The sequence below is a fragment of the Cololabis saira genome, chromosome 8 (genome assembly GCF_033807715.1).
Source record: "Cololabis saira isolate AMF1-May2022 chromosome 8, fColSai1.1, whole genome shotgun sequence".
NCBI lineage: Eukaryota > Metazoa > Chordata > Actinopteri > Beloniformes > Belonidae > Cololabis > Cololabis saira.
The window spans coordinates 6,597,547-6,603,842 of NC_084594.1; positions in this window are offsets into that span (position 1 = coordinate 6,597,547).

The window sequence follows — 6,296 nt, forward strand, 5'->3', positions numbered from 1 at the left end:
CTGAAAGGGTTTCCCTTCCTGCTGCTCGGCGCTGCATTCAGGCATCGCGGGCCTCATCTGCATCACAACGCACTCAGATTAGGCTAATGGCATTACCGGATCTCCCCGGATCATTAGTATTATTGCCATCATTATCATTATTATTAGTTCAAACAATGTCAGCGACGAGTTGCAGGAGGTCGGGGGGGGGACGGACACTTTCAGGGGAGAGTGAGGAGTAAACTGATTTTCTACTTTGGTAAATCGGAAGAAAAGGAGCCGCTGTTGCTTTGTGTTTCTGTCACGGTGGCAGATCTTTCTTTCTCTCTCATCTAAATGTCACAAACACTCGTGCAGGATGTCACCTGGGGTAAAAAAAAGCACGTTCATGCAGGAATACACTCAAACTAGCAAGGAAGAGCTGCTGGAGAGAAGGTGCAGCGTGGAACCTCGGGGAGCCTCATTCACATGCAGAAAGAAACTTCTTCCTCCTAATTGGTGGCCGGCGTTGATCCTCCTCTCCCCCTCGAAGCCGCTGCTCGTCCTGCCAACTCAACCTTTCACCTCTGCAGCCGTGAGGCTCCAGGGAGCAGAAGTGGAGGACTTTTCCCCCCTGAATAACTCCTGTTCGGTGGCCACCAGCACTGGAGTGACGGCTGCCGGCACCGCTGTTCATCCATCGGTCGCTCAGATCATTGATTATGGATTCCACCGGAGCTCCTGCAGAGGGGATGAGGTTCTCTGTCAACTGGATTCTGGGGCTGGAGCTGGAAAAACCCAGAAACTTCCACCGACCCTGGGCAGGTGAGCAGGGAACGTTTTGGGATTTGGAGTCATCATTTCTGAAGGACGACTCTGACTGAAGCTCCAGTGGTTCATCAATACCTCCTGCAAATATCTGAAAGATAACTTGGCACATTACACTTTACCACATCACAATGGGGCAGGGGCGTCAATTGGGTATGAAGGTACGGCAGCCGCCACACCTCGGCTTCAAGGGAAAATGTAAATGTTTGTTTTTTAAATACATTTATGGAATTACTTATTGTCTATTTGTATTGATTATTCTATTACTTAATACATATAGAATAACTACAAATGCAAATCAGAACAACGATCGATTGCACTAGTTATTTTACACTGCAAAAACTCAAAATCTTAGTCTTATTTCTAGTTAAAATGTCTAATTTTTAGTAAAAAAAAAATCTCATTACATTTAAGACAAGACTCAAAAACAACCATTTTCACCTGTTTCAAGTAAATTTTCACTTAAAATAAGTAGAAAAATCTGCCAGTGGAACAAGATTTTTTTGCTTGTAATAAGAAGATAAATCTTGTCCCACTGGCAGATTTTTCTACTTATTTCAAGTGAAAATTTACTTGAAACAGGTGAAAAATGGTCAAATAACAAGTTATTTTTCTGGTGATGACTCTTGTTTTAAGTGTAATGAGATTTTTTGACTAAAAAATAGACATTTTAACTAGAAATAAGACAAATATTCCTGGTAAGATTTTGAGTTTTTGCAGTGAGCGAGACTGCATTTGAAAAAGTTCCAATTTTCTTGACCACACAGATAAGCTACATAGCAGACTTGTGTGATGAGTATTTGCTGGACGTGTTGATTGATACTCTAGTTAAGTTCTGTGACTCGTAACCTTGCCATACCTTAGCTTCCACTGAATTGACGCCACTGCAATGGGGGTTCATTTAAGAGTTGTGGCTCTAAAAGGGCAAATGTTAGAAAGCACAAGGAGGTTCAGCAGCAGGAGACTGAACAGATATATTTCAACAGAGGGATCATTTTGATCTCGAAAAAGCTAAACATAGAAAAATCTCTTTATTTTTCTATAGAATATCTTTATGGATGCAGTAAACAGTGTAATAAAAGGCTAAAGTCTTTGTAAAATCAGAGAAATACTTGAGGAGGACATTTCTGGGCAGATCCGTGACCCAGCGTGCTCCTTTACTGCGTCTATTTTATCTTATCCAATCCAATCCAATCCACTTTATTTATATAGCACATTTTTAAAAAACAACAAGATTACCAAAGTGCTGCACAATGAGTAAAGCAAGACATATTAAAATAGTAAAAACAAAAAACAGAGTACAGAGTAAAATAAGAGCACATAAAAGCACGAAAAAAACACACCACACAGACAACAACCATCTTAAACAAAGCTTTTAAAAATGCTGCATTATCAAATATAACCAGACTTAGGAGAAAGAACAGAAGTGGAGATTGCTGCCATGAGACAAAGAAACTATAGGAATTTTATGTTATTGACAGGAATAATAGAGCAAAAGAGTAACCTATGGCATCACAACTAAGTTGTATCATCGTATCATTTCTGCCTGCTATACTGCTATCCTCCTCTTTTATCTAGATCTCAGAGTGGAGAAGGAGAACCACCTCTGTTCTCGGCAGCCATGTTCTCATGGGCAGGTCCAGCCTCCGCCTGAGGGCTCGTCCAGGCCCACGTCCAGCTGGTACCTGGGCCGGAGACCCCGCACGGCCTTCACCAGCAGCCAGGTAATCACTAGATCCATCCGTGAACCCTGCAGGTTCCTGTATCGCCCAGCAGCTCAACGGTTCTGTGTGTGTGTGTCCTGCAGGTGAATGCCCTGGAGACGGTGTTTCAGGTGAACTGTTACCCAGGTATCCAGCTCAGGGAGCATCTGGCAGAGAGACTGGACCTGGACGAAGACCGCATTCAGGTTACAAAGTTCATACTTTGAAGCCGCTCTGTTCAGCATTACCAAACCCGACCACTGGGGGGCAGCGGTTCCAGTGTCACCTGTAAAAACACAATGGACGAAGCATTAGGTCCCGTGACCCAATGGTTCCTGGAAGCTGATGGGAAAAAAAACACTGTATCGCTGCAGAGCTGCTGCCAGACATTTACAGCACAATATACTATTTAATTTGCTCTCTTAAAGGGGACCTATTATGGCATTTAATGTCTATTTTAAACAGGCCTTGAATGTCTTAAAAACAAGATTTTGATTGTTTTTGCTAAATAAATTAGAAATTCAGCCTCTGGGCCATGTCTTTATCTTCCCATTCTCTAACCTCATTATCTATGCAGGATTCTGAGTGGGCGGGGCTATGATAATGAGGCTCTGTGCTGATTGGCTGCCTGAATGACACGATACACCGCTACGAAAAAATGGCGGAAGCTCCGGCCGGCAGGGTTAGTTGTGGGCGTGGTTTCACGCATCGGAGGCCAACCGATGTAAACTGCATTTTCGTTACGTAACGACGGGAGCAGAATCTTATTGGCTCGTAGATCCACATGACACTGGACGGATCATCTGGGCGGCTGTACAGACACTGCAGAATTTGGTTCTTTCCTCCTTCTCTGAGTTGGCAGGCTGAGGGGAGACCACTTTAGATATGTTAAAGGGATTGTGACATGAAAAACACATTTTTCTTGATTCTTTGTGTTTTGTTGGGTGTCTTGACATCAATTACACCCAAAAAACAACGAACTTTTAACATTCAGTGTATTGTGTGCTTTCTGGGATTTTCCGCATAACTATGCAAAAACGGCGCATCTGGTTTGGTGGCGGATCGTTACGTAACGGCCCGCTAAATCACCGCCCCCTCCACCCAGCTCCCTGCCTCCTCTCCTCTCCAGCGCACCATAAAGGCTGATTTATGGTTCCGCGTTACACCGACGCAGACCCTACGGCGTAGGGTTACGCGGCGACGCGCACCATACACTGAACCCTACAGCGTAGGCTCTGCGTCGATTTAACGCGGAACCATAAATGAGGCTTAACACGGAGCTGTTTAGAGCCTCTTTTGTTCTAATCACCGGAGGAAAACTGCTAAGAAGACCCGCAGCCACTGACTGGACTTAAGATAAGGGGACAGTGCTGCTTGCATGCTTTTATTTTTATGATTGTTTGTTGTGGTTCGCCCTCCTGCTTTTCCGTGCATGCTTCGCCTGTCGCTCTCGGCTTAACTCTCCGACGCCGCTGTGAGCGTATGGCTGGAGGAGGAGGAGGTTTGGAGGAGGAGCGGAGCAATGATTGACAGGAAAGGGGGGAAAGGAAGCGTTTTTCACGGGGCAAAAAAACACTGTAATAAAAAGCCAGGAAAAGAGTACTAGAGTGAAGTTTTTCTTGTTACACTCTTTTAGACACATTTGAGGGATGTTGGCCAAGACTTTTAATAGTGTTAAAAGCATGTTAAAAATGATGTCACAATACCTTTAAAGCAAGAGAAAATGTGTTTTTCATAATAGGTCCCCTTTAAGACCTTCTGAGTAGCAATAACACTTCTGACCACAAGGGGGCACAAAAGGTGCGCCGGCATGTCTTGTGATACTAATTTATCCCACTTGGCGTGCACCAACCATCTAACTTCCAGCTTTAAAGCATTACATTTATTTCTAATTAATATAATTGATTAAGCCACTATTACAACCGGCCGTTTGTACGAACCCAGCATTGGCTAAACGTGACAATTTGATTTAAACTAAACTTTACATGGATAATTGTGTTCTTTCATGCATGTTATCCTGTTTTATTCAGATATTGTACAAAACATAAATCTAAGGTTCTAATAAATGTCCAAAAGTTGAATGAGTCTTTTTCTGTGTCTCTCAGATCTGGTTTCAGAACCGGCGGGCCAAACTGAGACGTTCCCTGAGAGAGACTCAGCTGCAGGAGCTTCAGACGGCAGCAGCTGATTTCAGGGTCCAGCAGGACCTCATAAGTCACATGAAGAGAGACTCAGGTGGGCCAGGCAAGCCGGGCCACAAGCAGCCACTCCATGCTCCTCTCAGGCCTGAAGGCCAGGAAGAAGAGGACTGACAAAGACGAAGAAGGACTCATTCAAAACAACTCGCTCGGTCTCTGATCTGCTGCGGGGTTTGCACAATGTTTAAACAGCTTCATTTTACGAATAAAAGTTGCAGTTAAATTCCCAACTCTGGTGTCACTAGAGCGTTTCCAGCGGTTTTAGGGGCGCGTTGTATGCGTTACTTTGGCGCCCCCTAGTGGCCATATGGATTCTCTACATCTCAAAATGTTTTCAGACATTTTTAGTCTTAAAACATTTTCACATTTCTTCCGTTTAAATATTAGATGTTTTCTGTGTTCTATTGCGAATAAAAATATAATTTTATTAGATTTGTAAATACATGAATTCTGTTTTTATTTACAATTTTTACAATGTTGATCTATCTATTTGGGAAGTTGGGTTATAGTAAAAGATGAGTCCACCCCTGTTTGTGTAACTCCGTCTTATGAATTTCACCTTAAACTTTAACAGATGAAATACTCTTCCCATAGTTTTTTCCTGTAATTTATTCTTTTTTTTTCCAAATTTCTCAATTGTTTTACCTATTGTTGCCTGCTTTACTCATATTCTCCAAATCTTCAGAAATCCAGTGTTCAAATTTGTCCTGAAGGCTCTGATTCTAAGGACCCAGTAAACCACCGCTGTGGTAACCTTTTTCCTTTTATTTCCACATCTTTCTGTATCAATATCAATATAAAATCATATTTTCTTTTGATGTAGCTCTGTGTACCTTTTTTCCACTCCGAAACTTTATTTACAAAAAGGATATACAATAACATTTGCATTGTTTCTGCTGCACCAAGGTAAAATAACAAAGAATAAAAGCTAAAAATAAGCTTAAACAAGAAGGTAAAGGTAAACTCATCCAAAACGTAAAAAATACGGTTCAAGTTAAATTAATTAATATATAAATAATTGCATATTCATATTTTTGAAAATTAGTGCAGTAATTGAAGGTGTTCACATGGTTTTTAAAACACCAACTTTGCAATTTTACAGCGTTGCTGTGAATATGAAATTTAGCTAGTTTGTACTTTTAAAGGTTTGCATTAAAGGTTTTTGATTTGAGAATTGACCAAATAAAATAAAAAATAGGCAAGGCAAGTTTATTTATATAGCACAATTCAACACAAGGTGATTCAAGGTGCTTTACATCGACATTAAAAGCAGCAAGACATAATTGTACAATAAATAAAATTATGAGAAAAGGAGGTAAAATAATAAATAAAATGATAAGAAAATAAGTAAAATAGCACAAGCTGTTAAAAATAAAAATAAGGGACATTAGATTTCTAATTTTCTGCTTAAAACACATTTCATTGGGGCATCGAAATTAATAATAATAATAATAATAATAATAATAATAATAATAATAATAATAATAATAATAATAATAAAAAGAGATGGATATATAAATAAGTAAGTTATAAAATAATAAACAAGTTGGGGCTGCAGGCTGGTGACAAAAAGAAAAACGAACAAAGTTCAAGGAAACCTGCAGATTTG